At 38.5% G+C, this 18,985-nt stretch overlaps 1 protein-coding gene and 1 pseudogene across 2 annotated transcripts in view; both read right to left on the reverse strand.

The window, feature by feature from the left end:
- The window catches only part of Rnls (renalase, FAD dependent amine oxidase), a 256,513-nt gene that overhangs the window by 174,655 nt on the left and 62,873 nt on the right, over window positions 1-18,985 (reverse strand). The window lies entirely within an intron of this gene.
- LOC102916531 (cell division cycle 5-like protein pseudogene) lies at window positions 13,293-18,090 on the reverse strand (annotated as a pseudogene).

An 18,985-nucleotide genomic window follows, 5' to 3' on the forward strand; every position in this document is an offset into this window, starting at 1 on the left:
GCCATTTTCATTTTGAAAACTTTCAGTTTAGTTCCATGTCCCATTTGTTTTAAGTGAGTTGTTTGGGAGATCTTTCATTGGCCTATGGACAGCTGATTAGGCTAGGTTGGGTGGCCAGTGAATGCCAGAAATCCTCCCATCTCTACTCCCTCTACTCCCAGGACTGGAGGTTACAAACTTAGTCCACCAGGCTTGTCTTTATATGTTAGTTCTGAGACTGAAACTGAGGTCTTCATGCTTATATAGCAAACACTTCATCAACTGAGTGGTTTCTCCATCCCCAACCCTGGTCTATTTTTATGAAACAATGTTAGATGATAAACTGGTAGCAAGCTTCTGGACAAAGATTTTACAGAATAACTTCAAGAACTTCATGTTTTACTGGTAGCAAAAAGTAAAGGTTATCTTTCTGAGAAAGATGTACACAGATATAGAAGTGACAAGAAAAACAGCGAATGGAGCCAATTTTTTTTTTTAAATCTTACCTTTAACTCAAAGAGGAAATGGGAATCATTAGATAAATAGCATGACAAGGTGGCTCCATGACTATAGCTTTTATGGCAAGTGGTTGTTAGACTTTCAAGTGTAGCAGGAATCTTAGAAGGTCTTATTAATAAAATCAAAGCTGAGGCCAGTTATTGGGGTGAACACTAGAAGATCAGAGAGACAGAACAGGCCACAGCCACCTCACCTTGCCAGTTCCTCAGCTGCTCCTGTTTCCTCAGACTGGAAACCTCTGTGTCCTCATCCAGAATGAATCTCAGCTGAACTGCTGCTAGAAGCCTGAAAGCTTAACAAGCCAAATGCCTCTAGTTTCTGGTCTTCATGCCTTATATTTTCGTTCTGTTTTGCCTTCTCATTGGTTGTAAACCCAACCACATGACCTCCTCGTCACTGCCCATCTATACAGAGCTCCACCTCTTCTATGGTTGGTATTTAGATTAAAGGCGTGTGTCTCTATGCTGGCTGTATCCTTGAACACACAGAGATCTGCCTAGCTCTGCCTCCCAAGTGCTGGGATTAAAGGCATGTGCCACCATGCCTGCCTGTTTCCAATGTGGCCTTGAACTCACAGACATCCAGAGGGATTTCTACCTCTGGAATGCTAGGATTAAATGTGTGAGTGCCACCATTTTCTGGCCTTTGTATCTAGTGGCTGTTCTGTCTCTGACCCCAGATAAGTTTATTAGGGTGCACAATATTTTGGGGAACACAATACCACCACATTCAAGTTAAACTTTGCATATTTAGTTATTCTTTGTAAGATAATATATACATCTGATCTCAACACTATAGAGCTACAGAGGTTGTATCAAAATAAATAATCTCCATTTAAGTGAAGAAGCATACTGTAAAAAAATAAATAAAAAATAAATAAAAGGAAATCAAAGGGGGCTGGCTGCCCATTTGGAGGATGGAAGAGGAGGAAACTTTTAGGAGCAAGAAGATAATGCAGAAATGAAACAGAAATGGGAGTACTATGATATATGGGAACACAGGAAGGAGTGAAGAAGGACTGGTGGTGGGAGGAAAAATGGAAGGAAATGGCTTGAATTTAGCTAGGGCAATATCAGACTAACTGAGCTTGTAAGATTAAGGTCTACAGGAGTGGAATGAGAGCGGAGATAGGCAGCTCTCAGAAGATTTTTCTGGGTTCAGGACTTAGTGTCCGACTCAAGTGAGAACTCTGGAAGGAGGAAAGGCGGAGCACTTCTGTAAAACTGGGGCAGGACAGAGGATGCTGCCTTAAAAAAGTTGTAGAGGGATGCCAAAGACAGAAAGGGAAAGAGGCGAGCATTTTTAACTCATCTGTTTGCCTTCCATCTGGGTTGCAGAAGGCAAAGGGGGCAGAATAGAGAGCTGCAGAGCTGGAGAGCTGGAAAGAACGTTCATGCAGCTTCCTGTAGAGAGAAGCACCACAGATGGACATTTATATGGGAAAAATCAAGCGAAACAATCTCTGTATAAAAGGAAGAAGACAATGACCCAGAGAACAGTGAGTGACAAGACTCACGAGTCCACGGCAATCTGAAACACCCCCAGTTAAGGAAGAGTTCTGGGAGAACGACTGCACTACCCAGCAAAGGCCACACTTCATGAATGGTGTAACAGAAGGAATACTCAAGCACCTGATCGTTTATTTCCCCAGGCATTGAAATGCACAAAAAGTACCAGTTGGCTTATGCGTTGGGGAATATGTACTTACACCAGAACTTGATACAAGAGAATTTGATGAAGCTATAAGCCACGTCTCAACATGAACACTCAAAACCCTGTCCACAATTTTGACAACTTTGAGGCTCATGTACTTTACCTTTGTCCATAAACAACACAAAGGAATTTGCGTAAAGCAGATGACTTCATGGGAGAAGATTTTAAAGTTGGGGTAAGTAAATAAATATGATCTTGCTCAACAAACAATAAGTAAGCAGATCAAGAAAGCATCTACCTGTGATGTACGGTGGGAACTACAACTTAGTGTCTCATATGAGAGCAAATTTGAAGAACTCTAGGAAGAGGACAGACATAGCGATGGAGATGGTCCCAGGAAGAATGAGAATAGGCTCACTAAATTTAAAACGCTAAGGAATGCAATGTTACCTTAAAGATTACATTAAGATGGAAATGAAGCAAAAGACAAAAGAGAACAAGCATGTCAAGGGAAGCAGGAGGCATCCAGGGTTCTGGCAGCAATGCCAAGAGATAAAGGATATGAAATCTAAGAAAACAGAAAATAAGCCAGGTGGCTTTAAAAAGTAGGCCCCAGTTGTTTTGGACAATCTGTAGTTATTGAAAATATCACAAAAACAAAATTCAAGTAAACATAGGAAGAAGAATAACAGGCCCCAGTCAGTTCTTGGCAAGCACGGAGTCTAGAGAGGAACAGCAGAGTTAACTTGTTAGTTTTCATGTCTGAAGGCAGCCTTTGGGAAGCAAGCTTCAAACTCCCCTAGCCTATTTTGAAAGAGAGTTTAAAAAGCTTGGTGAAGGTGATTTTTCTGGCATTAAAGTTGGAGATATAAAAAAGATGCAATAAAGAAGATGGGAGATTTGGAGAATAAAAACTACGTATTTAAAAAACAACAACAAAGAGCTGGAGATAGCTGTATACACCTTAGTGGCATCTACTCAGGAAGCTGAGGTAAAGAATTGCTTCAGCCCAAGAAATTGACCCTTCCTGGACTTGTTCCATGCAGTAACAAGACCATGCCACTTAAGGCGAAACAAACAAAAATTCATTAAGCAACAACAAAAAGAAGCTATTTTAAAATGAAATAAAATATATAGGAAAGCCATTTGCAAAGAACTATACGAAAAGCCTAAATTCATGAAACAGAAATGGAGAGAGAGAGAGAGAGAGAGAGAGAGAGAGAGAGAGAGAGAGAGAGAGAGAGAGAGAGAGAAAGAGAAACTAGGAATAGGCAGGAGGAAAACTAGGACAAAGAAGAAACGTCATGCAAAATGTCTTACATAAGGAACTGATGGCTTAAGCCAGTAAGAGTTCTGGGAAGGAAGGAGCACCTGTCCAAAGGGAAGGTGTGAGAAGGAAGAGACACAACAACACCTGGGCTCAGAATACATTAGAGAAAGGCTCTGTGAGCCAAGGCAAGTAAAGTTCTGGAAGTAACTTAGAGCAAAGTATATTTATAAGAAAGTGATCATGAGATCATTTAAGACAGAAAAAGCTGAAGATCTTAGTAAAGAGCATAAACTGTGTTTGGATAGGATTTGGACAAGATGTAAAGAATGAAAAGGAAACATAGTATCGAAGAGTGGCAAAAACATTATCCAAACTCATCCCCAGTCAGCATCACTGAACTTACAGCATGATGGGGCAAATCAACATAATGGTCTCTCTCTCTCTCTCTCTCTCTCTCTCTCTCTCTCTCTCTCTCTCTCTCTCTCTCTCCCCCTCTCTCTCTCAAAAACATACTAAGAATAGCACACTTTCATACTTAGCCAAACAATGCAAAACTCAAATCTGCTGAGGAACATTTAGACAAATCCAAATTAAAGGACATTTTCCATTATAATTGTCCAAAAACTTGAAAAAAATACTATTGAGGTTAGAAAGACAGAAACATAGGAACTATTCCAGATCAATGAAAATTATATAAATGTGACAAAGAATAGTAAAATGGGTTCAAGAACAGAATCCTGGAGCAAAAACTAAACAAACAAAGACCAACTTATTATTTCTTTATTTCTTGATACAATTGGTAAAGTCTGAACAAGGTCTAGTAAACATAGTTGTGCTCATTTCCTAATTTTGATAACTGAACTATGATTATGTATATTTAAAGAAATATACCGTGAGCATGAAGAAATGTGGTATTAATACTAAAAATTACTTTCAAAAATTTAGAAGAAACAATAAGGTGCATTTATGTACAGAAGCTGACAAAATGGACAGCATAGCTATTGGGCAAGAAGAACCCTTATGCATGGTGGGTGGGAGTGTCAACTATCGAGGCACTTTAAAACCAGTCTGGAGATTCCTCAAAACAGAAACAAAACAAAACAAAACTGGAACTAGATCTACTGTCTGACTCAGCCATATCACTCCTGGGCATCTACTTTACATTAAGGAATTAAATAATCTTACTCCAGAAAGACAAATGCCACAATACTTTCTTGTCTGAATATCCTAGCCTCAACTCCATCATTTTGTGTGTTTAATTTGGAGTACTTCCAGAATTCAGACTACAATTAAAGGAGACAATAAAGTGTGGGGGGGTGGGTATCCTAATATAAGAAGGATGTTAGTACATAGTTAATGAGGATTGGGAAGGGAAAACTGGGGCAAAAAGGCCAAAACAAAGAGGGTATAAAAATCACTACGGGGGCTGGAGAAATGGCTCAGAGGTTAAGAGCACTGCTTGTTCTTCCAGAGATCCTGAGTTCAATTCCCAGCAACCACATGGTGGCTCACAACCATCTGTAATGAGAGCTGGTGTCCTCTTCTGGCCTGGAGGCATACGTGCAGACAGAGCAATATATACATAATAAACCAATAAATCTTTAAAAAAAATCACTAGGAAACCTACTGTCTGGTAACCCAATTTTAAAAGATAACGTAAAAGAGAGTTTAAAGGCCAACAGTTCACAAACTAGACAATCTCAGTCCTAGAAGTAATGGGTCACTAAACAAAAAGCCCTGTGCCAGGTGTAGGCTTCTTCTGTAGGAGTTGTTCAGGGTGGCCCTCGTAACCACCCAAACAATATAGGCTCTTACCATTCCTCTTGGTTACCCACCAGTACTAGTTGGTAAAACTCTACTTAAGAATGTGGCTTAAGATGCCACATGCTCTAGATGCAGGATATAGGGAAACCCAGTTGGAACTGAACTGGACAATTTCTCCCGACTGGCTAGTTTACATATTGCTCCATGGTGTTATGCAGGCTGTTGGGAAAGTAAAAGCATCAACGGTCTTACCCAAATGTGAACTCTTATGAACTATAATTCCAACTAGCCAGGCAAGATGAGCCCTCTGGTAAACAGTGGCACAACTTTTACAGTATAATCAACTGTTCACTGATGGATTTGAGATGACTCTACACGTGGTTATCCATCCCTCCACTGTAAACCCAATCCAAAACCAAGGTAGTCTTAGGTCCCAGTGGGGACTTAATACTGTTACTTTGCTCACCTAATATAGCACCATCACCTTTTAGCATCTGTGTTTATACCCACAGGTAAAAGCTACACTAAATCTTAATCAGAGCAGCTTCTCCTTGTAGTGAGTGCAGATGATTTCAGAGACCTATGGCTGCATACGTTTCTGAGATTAAAGAAGTTGAGGACTTATACCTAAACAAGACATTTATGGCACTCCCTGAAGGCTCAGGGAACATTGCTGAAGAAGGGATATGGGAATGTAAGAGTCAGAAAAACAGGGAGAAGAGCTACAAAATACCATTTCCTAAGCAGAACATGTTTGTGACAATCATGAACTCAAATACTTGTGCCTATTGGCAATGGCCCTACATAAATTGGGTCCTCCTGACAAACATCTGTGGATGGGTAAAGGGCTCACTGGGTCCTACTGATTTCTGATGACCTACTGGCAGCTAAGAAACTCTGAGAAGTGGAGAGGGTTTAGTATCCTGTTGTGAACATACTGATGAGCCAACAGGCTCTAATGAACAGTTCCAAACCCACGGTCACCAGACTGTTGCAGTCAACTTCTATGGGAAACAAAACAAACAAACAAACAAACAAAATACACTATTGTTACTCCTTAAATAGAATTTCCTTGTAATAAGGTGATATATGATAAAATACTTAGGGATTAGATCTTATAATGCCTGTAACACAGCAGCTTATTTTACAATGGCTCAGGAAAAAAAAAAAAGGCCCAGGGTTGTAGTTCGTGGCAAAACACTTGCCTAAAAGCAAATGAGGCCCCCAATTCCTTTCCTAGAACACCTACTTCACCACCCTAAATATGCCAAAAGTAACATCTCTAACAACAAAATAACAATAGGAAACCCAGACTAATTAAAAAGCAAAAATAAATATATGAGTCAAATTGACTTATTTTAAAAGATTTGTTTTGACTACTTTGAAATCATGTATATGTTTGTGTTGCTGTGTGTGGGTATGTACACTGGATTGCAGATGACTCTCTAGGAGGCCAGAGGCATCAGATTACCCTGGAGCTGAACTTAACAGGTGGTTTGGAGCTGCCTGACCTGGGGGGTGGCTGCAGAACCTGGGTCCTTTGCCAGAGCAGCATGAGTTCTTGGTCACTGTGCCATTTTCCAGCCCCTAGATACAAATAAAAGATAAAATAAATTTAATAAACGAGCAAACAAACAAACAAACAAACAAAGCCTCACAGTGAGTTCTAAGCCAGCTTGGATTACAGAGAGAGCTGTTTCAAAACAGAAGAAAAGATAACTGTACTTCTGGTTCCCCTTTCCTACAAAGTAGATGCAGAGAGAGTTAACAGCACCATAAACCACATGCTTTTAAGGTTCAGCATCCTTGATGATGAATCTTGACTTACATCCTCAGCTGTTAAATTGCTGCCATGAAAATCACTGCTAGTGGCCAAGTTGCATGAAAGAATAATTATATGTGTTTACTGTTAACCATCAGTCAAGTTTAAGAACTCTGAGGTAAAATTTATGAAATGCAATTAAATGTGAATGCATAGTCTGCAGGTCTATTCGTCCAAAAGAAACACACACACACACACACACACACACACACACACACACACACACACCCATGCATGTACTGTCACACATTAATTTTTATATTAATTTTCTCTGAATATTTTTCTGAGCTATTAAGATTATCAATTGGAAAGTACAAAACAGCTAGTCGCCAAGATATCCCTAAAAGAGTTTAATGAGCTGCAAAGCAATCCAGAAAACAGTGTTAAGATAGGTTAGTGTTAATAAAAGTCTTATACCTATCCTTTTACAATCATCCGTGGTTGAAAATTATCCTGGATTACAAGGCACTCTCCCCCTATTTAAAACTCATGATTTATGGCTGACAATTTTCCAGAGTTTTATCAGAAGGCATTTCTTAGCTGCTCCATGTTAGTTGCTAACATCTGCACCAATGAAGGAATTGTAAAGAGCAAAATTCACAAAGGATTACTATTATCACATTTCTTAAAAGAGAAGCAGTGCATTATAATTTGATATACTGATAGTTTTTGAAGCACTTTCCAATGTAAACTTCAAAAGATCATAATGAATATTTAATTTCAATGCAGCACACATCAAGAGTTCAAAATTATCAGCTGCTAGGAAACTAAATCCACTGATAAAAGAATGTAACCACTTATTACAGCCACAAGCATGATTTTGAGCTGTGATTATATGTAAATCTAATGTCATTACAATTGATAACTGTGGGATTAACTGGGTATTTCTGCAACTTTAAAATATGGTAAACAGTCAATAGTGAGAGAGGTTAATCAGTTAATGGTTTAACAGTCACAGCTGCAAAATGAATCATCGTCTTTTGAAACTCTAAATTTGAATCCTGAAAGCTCTCTATCCGATAAGTAAGCACTATTTTGAAGCCTTTTATTATTAAGTCTCTTATCCTGTCTTCAGTTGTCAGCTGTGTGTGTATCAGACTCTAAGAAAATAACAAATTCCAATTGATGAATAGCTTGAGACACGTTATTGAATAAGCCAAAAGGTCAGGAGAGGAATTGTAACTGTAATTATGGCCAGATTATAAAGGCCTGAAACTGAATAATCCCACCACTCACATACTCTAACCTAGTAAAAATTGCCTAACTTTTCCATGCCTTTATTTCTTCCTATGTAAAATGGGAATATTAATAGCTGTCTACCACATGGACATGTTGTGAAAATTCAATGAGATAATGTCCACTAAAATGGTATTTGCCACAATCAGGACACATACTTAAGTGCTCTATAAGTGTGCCAAGATTACACTATTGTTACTATTCAGTACTATTGTTATTCAGACTTTGATAGGATCCTAACAGTTTTTAATAGTGTTTCATCATCAATGTTTAATTAGTTATTGTTGGTAATGGTGGTAAAGTTGATGCTGGTAGCTTTAGTTGCTAACAATCAAGATGTGACATATCAGTTCCAACTTTAAAATAAAATTCTGCATAGTTCAGTGGAATTTAAAAGACCCTATGTCTTAGGGTTTCTACTGCTCTGATAAAACACCATAAGCAAAACTTACTTGAAGAGGAAGAGTTTTATTTCATATTACAGCTTATAGTACATTATCCAGGGAAGTCAGGGTAGGAACTCAAGGCAGGCACCTGAGGCCAAACTGATGCAGAGGTCAACGGAGGAGTGCTGCTTACTGGCTTGCTCTTTGTGGCTTGTTTAGCCTGATTTGTTTTGGTTTTTTTTTTTTTTTTTTTTTTTTTTTACATCCTGGACCACCTGTTCAGGAGTAATGGCCCCTGTGAGCTGGGCCCTCCCATATCAATCACTAATCAAGACAATGCCCCACAGACTTGCCTACAGGCCAATCCTACAGAAGCTTTTTCTCAACTGAGTCTCTCTCCCCAAATGACTTTAGCTCATGTCAAGTGACAAAAGGCTTGCCAGAACACATGTCCTTGTCTTTAGTGGAACCTGTTTTCCACAATTGCTTTTACTTTTGCAATATTTTATCCCATCTAGGGTAGTTTGAGATTGTTTCTAAGGAGGAAAACAGCATAGGAGTTTAAAGAAACAGTAGCACTGACCATGTTGACATCAACCACTTCCATTGTAAGCTTAGTACATAGGTACAGCTGACAATTTATTGTCACTCCACCATTTTCAAAAGTACCATGCATGACTTTATACATCTCTAGATGGAATAGTTTTAGAATTACCATATTCCTTCAGCAAAAATTCACTTTTATTTAAGTATTAACTATTTTCAATTCTTAAACCTTTTCTAATATTGCCCAACGTCTTTCTTGTGCATGTCTAAATGGAATCCCTTAGTGGCTACTATTTAGCTCACAGTGAAGTGATATGGAATACAAGGTAGAACTCTGAAGGTCAGAGTTATACTAAAGAGTCCCTTGATAGACTCTTCAATTTTTTTCTATTTGCATGATCATGATTTTGTGACAAGCTAGTTTTGACAGTACTGCAGACAGGCCATTATTCCACATTATCCTAAATGAATGACAGAATTGAATCCATCTTGAGTTCCATTAATAAATGGACAGTGTGTGTCTTGTTCTTCAGTGCACTCCCAACTCCAAACATGGTAGATGGTGTGGACAGATTTTTTTTTTTGGAAAAGAATTCATTGAACATTAAAATGAATGGTGGAATGAAAATATGAAAAGGAGAGACAAAGAAGAGAGAAAAAAAGGACAGTTCTAAGCTCAGTTATAAGAATGAAACACATATAACACTGGATTACCATTTAAAAATTTTAAAAATTATTAAACTAATCCCTAAGAATAGTTTAATTCGAAATGATTATGGTTTATGTAAGAAATGAGAAACAAATTTGAGGAGTTATTATATATGATCTATTTTCTCTAAAGAATAAAATGGATTATGTAGAATCATCTATGAGGTCTACAAATTATGATTATTAACTACTAAACTATCAATTTTTCAAATATTTTTTCTCTCTCATATATCTTTTAAAGCACTAGTAAGGATAATCATGTGCCTGGAAGAATTGAGGAATGCTGTTGCTAGTATGGTCTATGTAGCCCTATTTCAACTGTCATATATTTGTCAGGGTATCCATTCTCACCATCCAAATAACCAGTCAGTAATCCCCAGGGTATCAATATTTAGAATACATGTATCTACTGAGGCTTTTAATACAAATAAACTATTTAGAAAATAGTTTAGGATTGGAAGTCTCAACCATTACTTATTTCATGAAAGTATATCAAAGTTATATTAGATGTTTATAGGGAACACTATAGTTTCCTCAATAGAAAAATATAGTGTATGTAGAAATTGAATGCACACTTGCTACAACTGAGTTATGCAATAGAAGTAAAGATTCTACATTAAAAAAACCTAAAGCATATGTGCAGTTAGTTCTCTTATTAAGTTTACTTACAAAAAGTGGTTTAGAAAAAGAGAATTTTTCTAAATAAAAATGCTTTATTTTTTCCATTATATAAACTAGCAAGAAATTATTTAGTAGTATGAAGTAAAAAAAAACCCACTGGTTTACATCATAATCCTCTTTAGAATATAGCTTCCGTCAAACCTCTTATATTCCTAAAGTGCTTCATAACTATGGTTAATGCATAGCAACTTCTATTATAATTAGTATATGTTTGTATTGCCTGAAATTAAAACAAAAGACAAATAAGCAAGTCAATATTAAAGGTGTACTATATGATCATTACATTGTTAACGCTCTTATTAAGTTCTTAAACCTAACCCACATAAAAGGGCTATATAATGTATAAGTAATTATTATGCCTCTTTTACAAATGAAAAACAGGTTGTGAATGCAATCAGTGTGATACATAGGATACAGATTCAGATGGGGATGTCTACCAATTTTAAAACAGGGTTATCTTTCACCTTCAGTGATCAGGCAGGTTTGCTGCCATCTGCATCAGTACAGAGAAACTTGGGCCCTTGCTTCACAGGATAATCACTTCTTACTAAGTCACAAGTCGCACATAATTACAGCAGCTCCCTCATTCCAGGGCAACCAAGATGTGGGTATAAAAAAATGAAGACAGGAGCAATCAGAGTTCGAGTTGTCATTTTCTGAGATGGGGAATCTTGTGGGAAGAACACATTTGTGAAGGGAAAAGCCTGATGTATCTGGGACAATCTCATTACAAGTGTTTATTGGATAAGCAGGAGAAGGTTCTGAATAAGGAGGAGGTCAGGGGAGAGAGAGATTCAAGCCAAGAGCACATTTGGAAGGTCCTGCAAATGGATCAGGACAGGAAGGATGGGGCGAGGTAGAGCACACTGGCTGCAGTTCTGGGGCATTCCAACACTGAATGGTTTAGAGGACAGACTTCCTGAGAAAAACAGTTCAGGGAAAAGAAGGACAAGAGAGGGATAGTGTCATTGAAGCCAAGTGAAGACAGTACTTGAAGAAAGGGGTGACACTGCACAAAGCTCTCTGGTCAGCCAAGGGTGATGACGTCTGCAAAAGGACCTGACACTTGACACACTGATAGGCGTGTTGCAGCTATAACTCTGGCTATTTCTTACATTTTCCAGTCAAAAGTCTTTCAAATTTTATTTTAATATATCTATACAACTATATAAATATATAGTTAGCTTACATAGCATATTAATATTGTGGATATTTAGATAATTTCCAGGTTTAAACTTCTATATATAATACAAAAAAATCATCATTAAATGCAATCAGTAAAGTTATATAAATTATATAGCATGCACTGAAACACTCCATGAATACACACAATGTTAGCTAAAAATTGCGATTGAAGGTAAAAAAATAAAATTCATGGCAAAAATCCACTAAAGGTGATGAATACTATAATAAGCTGGGAAATTCTGGTTTGTAAAATTTGTTATTAGTGTTGGCTTCTTTTATTAGTTATTATCACTTTCTTTTTGAAAGGCCAGATTTAGAGATAAAAGTGGGCAGCATTCTATCTGTATCTTCTCACACTGGGAACAAGTGTCATTTTCAAAATTCTTTCTACAGTACATTATTTGTGGATATTTCTACTTGTGAAATTTCATTTATACATAAGAAGTATCTTTATAGATACATTAACATAACAAATTATAATGGAACATACTGTGTGTTTTATAAAACATTTGTTATCCATTACCTCACTTATGTCAGAAAGCAACATGGGTTCTCCAAACACTACATTTTATGTCTCTGAATTCTTCACTGCTTATAATCGATAAGTAATTTGAAGATATTTACTAACATTAACGCTGACTCCTAAGTAGCTGCTGGAGCACAGATTTCTTAATGAGGCATTTTCGATTCCTCAGGTCTGGACTGCAGCTTCCTTTCCTGCCCTCCCCACACCTCTGCACAATGCCTCTTGCACTCCAGACCCTAGGCTGCCCACAGCTGCCAAAGCATGCTTCCCGTCTGTCCCCTCTGTGGCTTTGATCACGCAGTGTCTTTTGCCTGGGACATAGTGCTTCTATTTCTGTTGGCAGTGCAAAGGCTTTGGAATTAAGAGAGATCTCTATCTCTGTCAATGGTGACTTTTGCTTCATTAGTTACATGGTTTTGGGAAAATTACTGAGTTTCTCGGGACCTTTTTAATTTGCTTGCCTTCACATGGTAATAACAACACCTGGCCTGCAAGCGGGCAGCAATAATGATATAAAGTAAAACATTATTATATCAAGTGCATATTTAAATTCTATTTTGAATAATTAATAAGTAAATAATAAGTGGGCATGATTCCAAATTCAAAAATGTATAAAAGAATGGATCTCCTATTCCATCCTCCAGACAAAGTTCTTCCAGTTCACAGCTAAATTTTCCCCAATTTTAGCATGTTCTTTAGAGATGTCATTTTAAAATAATAGTTGTGGAAACAGCCTTATCCCACTTTGTAATATGTATTGTAGAACCCTCTCTGTACATGAGCATTTGTCTCGTTTTTGTTTGAAACAGCTATAGTGCTCTATGATAGAAATGCACCATCATTAAAAGGCAATTCCCGTATGCTAAGATTTAATTATCAGCAGGATTTTCCTGTTATATAGAGCCAGGCGGATCTCTGTGAGTTCGAGGCCAGCCTGGGCTACCAAGTGAGCTCCAGGAAAGGCGCAAAGCTACACAGAGAAACCCTGTCTCGAAAAACCAAAAAAAAAAAAAAATATTTTTAAATGTATATGAAAGTTAAATAATTTTACATTAAACACTCATACACTAACTAGGAAGCTTCTATGAATATTTTAAAATTTATCATACTTTTGTACCTTCACCCTTTCTCACTACAGAATAAATTGTGGATATCATTATATATACCTCTTCTGAAATACTTAATATCATTTATAATTTCATGTTGCACTAAAAACCTTTATAAACACTATTTCAAATGTGTGTGGCTACCTCCTAAAAAATGATTACTGAGATTGTACACTTACTATTTTGAAGGATAATGCCAAGTTTCTCTCTGTCAAGATTACTAACAACTGACATATTTACCACCAATGTAGAGTGGGGCCTCTTTTTCTTCATCTTTATGTTACATTATAATCAAATGTTAAAAAGTGAAAGTATATTGTTTTGCATTTATACATACAAATTTGGTCTTTTTACACGCCTATGAACCACTTGATTTTCATTTCTTGTTTTACACTAAATTTTTACCTTTGTTCTGAATAGCTTTCATTGTGCATATGTGAGATGTATAATACAATGCTATGGGATACACAAAAACTGTGAAGTAATTACTAGAGCAAAGCACGTTAATACACATAGTTACTCTTTATGTGAGACGAAGCACCTAAAATCTACTTACTTAAGAAAAATCCAGAAAAAATAGAATTTTTGTTCTTTGAAAGGATCTTACCACACTGATCTGGCTAGCTTGAAGCTCAGAATTTCCCTGCCTCAATTTCTTAGGTTCTCAATTCCAGGTATTCTTTAACATGCTCGGCCAAATACAAGTTGACTTTCACCATTGTGTTTAGAGGAATCCTGTTTATTGTAGATGCCCACAATTTGATACCCTTTAAACCATATCTGTCCATTTCTTCTTGTACCCTACTCATGACCATCAAAATTCCTCTCTCAATTTCTGTGTGTTTGAAGCTTTTAAAATTATATTTCACATATAGATATGTTGAACTCTTTTAAAAGCATATTCCTCACAGGAGTTAGATCACAATATTTTTCTGTTTCTGACTTATTTCATTCAGCATGCTTCTCACATTCATCCACACAGAAAAAAAAAAGACACAGTCCTTACTTTATAATCTGATTATGAAATACTAAATCTCATTCTGATTACATACGTACATGTCATGTTTTCCTTATCCATTGCACTGGTGGATACTGAGGTTGCTTCCATACCTTGGCTGTGGTGAATAACCTTGCAATGAACACAAGAGTACAGATATCTCATTGAACTCATGATCTCAGTGTAAACCCCCCCCCCCCACACACACACACACTCCACACACAAACAGGTTGTATGCTAGCTGGATTGCAAGGTAACCACAATTTTATTTATTTTTTTTTGAGGAACCTCTATATTCATTTTCATAGTATTTTTAGCACTTTACATTCCTACCAACAGTGCACAGGGCTTCAATTTCTCTATACTTTTGCCAACACTTATGTTTTGTTAATTGTTTCTTTTTTTTTTCATGTTCTTTTTATTCAAGGGTTTACTCACAGGAAGTATTTTAAGTCAGGCTTTTTAAATTAAAGGCCTAAACTACAAAATTTTGCAAATGTGACACTGGCAAAGAATGAGCATCTGGAAAATTTAAACCCTCATTATCCTGGAGTCCAAGTCTGTAACACGGAACACGTTATCTGTAGCATGAATCTTAAAAGTTCTTATTAATAAGATCAAACCCGGGGCCAGTTATTGGGGTCAATGCTGGTAGATCAGAGAGACAGAACAAGCCACAGCTATCTCACCTTGCCAATTTCTCAGCTGGTCCTGTTTCCTCAGACTGGAAGCCTCTGAGTCCTCATCCAGAATGAATCTCAGCTGAACTGTGTTGCTCCAAAGCCTGAAAGCTTAACCAGCCAAATGCTTAACCAGCCAAATGCTTCTAGGTTCTGGTCCTCACGTCTTATATACCTTTCTGCTTTCTACCACCACTCCCTGGGATTAAAGGCTTGCTTTCTGGGATTAAAGGTGTGATGAGTCACCATGCCTGTCTGTGTCATTGAACACGTGGATTTTTGCCTCTGGAATGCTAGGATTAAAGGCATGTGCTACCACTGCCTATCCTTTATGTTTAATATTGTGGCTGTTCTGTCTCTGAGCCCAGATAAGTTTATCAGCATGCACAATATTTGGGGGAATACAATACCACAGGTATCATTCAAAACAAACAACTGAAAACCACAGGTGCTGGGTGAATTTGTCAATGAAGAGAAACATCAGTTTCAGTCTTGCAGAGTATGAAACCAGCAACTAGTTCTGTGGCAGAGCATCAGATGGGCTTCAGAACGTTGCCTGTCTCTTTGTCCATCATCAGATCTGTGTACCTCTACTGAAGCTCTTTCTCTCAATCCTGTTGCCTCTGTACATCTTCTTTCAGACACTCTAGCCTCCCGGGAATAGCAGAGTCTTCATGTTTCTTGAGTTCTTCAAAAGTGCATAGCTCCAAGTGAGCCTGATCAATCTGGTCCCATAAGTCATTCAACTGTTTCATGAGCCCCATAGCACGAGACTGGTAACCGCCAAGCAAAATTTTCATCTTTTCCATCTTTGCGGCTCTCTTGGCTTCTGTTGTCATGTGACCCCTGTTTACCTCAAGTCTCTTTTCAAGGGATTCAATTCTGTCCTTTTTGCTGGCAAGATTAGCTCTTGTGTAGCGGCTCTGACCAGGAAGATACAGAACTTGACTGTAGCATTCTTCCCACTCCTGGTTGTAAGCTTCACTGGAGAGTTCTCCATGGCTCATTCCTTGTTTTACCACTTCCATCTCTTGTACCAGAACATCCTGGGCCTTTTTCAGTTCTTCTTTGGAGAACTTCTCATAAGGGCTATGCTCAAGATAGGTAATGTGCTCTGAATTGTTAGTAGCAAATCTAACAGTTTCCTTTTTTATTTCCACGTGGCTCATAGGGGTGATGTAGCAGGTCATAATGAAGCATAGTAATCATTTCTTTTTTGATCAATTCTTCACTCTTCTGTAAATCTGTTAGAGGTGGTTCTACACTTAAAGGTCTTAAAATAGTTTCATTTACTTCAGACTGTCTTGGTAGATCCTTCTGAACAGCTTTGTGCATTCATTTCATTTCCTTTACATGCTCAGCATCTTGTATGGCCTGCTTTCGAGCATCCACATCAGCAGCATCTTCAATGTAGGTATCATCTATTTCACGCTCTTCCAGCTCCTTCTCAGCATTTTCTGGTAGAACAATTTCAAAATCATTCTTAGGTGCAGGGAGGCCCAACAACCCTAGACGGAGATGTTCACGAGATTCTCTTTCCATCTGCTTCACATAAGAGGGGTCATTGTAGTCTGCCAGCCCATCCTCCGGGTTGATGTTTAACTTGTCTCTAAGCGGTGAGAACCTGGGGTGGCGTTAGGGACTGGCTTGGGTTTTGCTCCACTTCGGGGAGTCAGCCCTTCAGCTCCATTAGAAGGAGTCCTGAAAGGGGAAGACAGAACCGTATTTGGAATCTGTACAACCTGCCGCTGTGGGGTCACACCAGAGAAGTCACTCTCATGCAGTGGGGTATTCAGCCCACCTTTCAATGGAGTGTCCACATTGGTCAAGGCCATGAGGTTCTGAGCTTCCTGCAGAACCCTGTCTTGGGAGGCGGGTGTCCGTGGTGTTCTCAGGGCAATGCTGTTGTTTGTGACATTGTACCCAGACAGTAGAGTGCTGGAAGCCGAGTTTGTGATCCCAGACTCCTCTGCAGTCTGCCTAGCAACTTCACTGGCCTGGCCTACCTTGACAAACTCCTGGAGCTATGCATCTGAAATCTGAGGGGCAGGCAGCACTAACTTGCTTCTCTTTTTAGTAAACTCGGAGACACCACTAGTTTGAAGAATAGCCAATGGCAGATCAGATTCTTTTTTCCTTTTTAAATGCTGTTTGTCTTTTTTTTCTATCTCTTCCTTCTTTTTCAGATCTCAGTTTCCCATCAAGATCCTGATGCCATAATTTTCTGAAATCTGCATCAAGGGCCTGGTAGTTCTCCTCCGAAGTATCATAAAAACCAAGAACAGGCTTTTCCTCAAATGGGATTTCGGCATTATAATCAACTCCTCTCTTCTTCTTCCTCTTCTTCTGGATCTCTATGCCAGCTGCTCGGAGCTCTCGTCTTTTCTGGAGGGCAGCAAGGCACCTTGCTTCTTCCAGCTGCTTCTCTCTTGCTTTCCTCTTAGCCTTCTTTCCTTGAGTATTGGCCAGGCGGGCTCGAGCCTCAGAAAGCATCTCAAGTTCATCCTCATCCATATCAATTGGATCAGGCCGAGCTGGTTTTGTTTCTGGACTTGGATATCTCTCTCTCCAGGTTTAAGTTTTCAGGGGTCATCGGTTGTTTCCTCTTCATTGTCCCTTTGGGCAGTTTTGTCCAGGAGGAATTCATAGTGTTCCAAGCACTAGGCTGCTGTTCTTCCAATGATTAGCGTGATGGTCCTCCACTGCATTGACATCAGCTTGGCCAAGTGCAAGAGTTTCTCCTCTTCTTCTCTAGACTACTCAGTTTTTTTAATACTTGGGTCCAGCCATTCATACCATCTGGCTTTGCACTGCTTTTCTGATTTCCTATGCAGCAAGAAGGCAATCCTAGACCACTGAATTTTCCCATATTTCATTACTACTGCTTTCAGAATTTCATCCTTGTTATTTCTCCACATGCCCCCTTTGATCATAATCCGAGGCATCTTGGCTGTGGAGTGTCGCGGCCAGCGGCCGAGAAAAGCCTCTAGAAAGTAGTAATGATGCTCCAGTCATGGGGTGCAAAGTGGCCACTTCCTCCAAGAGCGACCTTCTGCTTTTGTTAATTGTTTTTTTAAATAATAGATGTAGATGAATTTCTAAATGGTCTTATTAAATAAAAAACATGAAAGCAGATATAAGGGTGAAAGCCTGAGAGGGAACAGGGAATTTGGGAAAGCCACAGCTAACCTTACCTCGCCAACTCGGCAGCTTCTAAATGCGAGTTACTTCCTGTCTATCCATGCCTATATGCCTTGCTATTCTGCCATCTGATTTGCTCTCTCTGTCCAGCTACATCACTTCCACTTCCTGCCCAGCTCTGTCACTTCCTGTCTGTCTGTGCAAACCTCTAGACCTCCATGGGTGACTAGTGTTGGAATTTAAGGAATGTGGCACCACACCTGACTGTTTCTAGTATGGCCTTGAACTCACAGAGATCTAGGCAGATTCCTGCCTGCCAAGGGATAGGATTAAAGGCATGTGCTAACATTGCACGACTTCTTTGTTTACTTATAATGGCTGTTCCTATTCCTCTGATCTCCAGGCAAGCTTTATTTATGAAAGCACAAATAAAATACCACCACAAATAGACACATTTATTTTACTTCAACTCTGTTCCACTGCTTATCTTCTTACTTGATTACTGGACATTTTCTAATTGGTTTGTAGAATACTCTATATTATTAAGAAAATCTTTATACTATTAGTTAATTTTTCCAAGCTTCCTTTCTCTGTTGACATGACTTATTTTCTAAGCACAATAACTTCATCTTATGTAAATTTACTTTTCCATAGTATTAAATTCCAACTTAGTACTCCCCCATTTCTTACAGACTTCTCTAGAAACCTGCCAGACTTGGGAGGGTGAGACTACACTGCACTACTTCAAACATGTATCAGTTCTTACCTGTTCCTTCTCTGTAGACT

This window comes from Peromyscus maniculatus, chromosome 1 (assembly GCF_049852395.1).
Source record: "Peromyscus maniculatus bairdii isolate BWxNUB_F1_BW_parent chromosome 1, HU_Pman_BW_mat_3.1, whole genome shotgun sequence".
Classification (NCBI taxonomy): domain Eukaryota; kingdom Metazoa; phylum Chordata; class Mammalia; order Rodentia; family Cricetidae; genus Peromyscus; species Peromyscus maniculatus.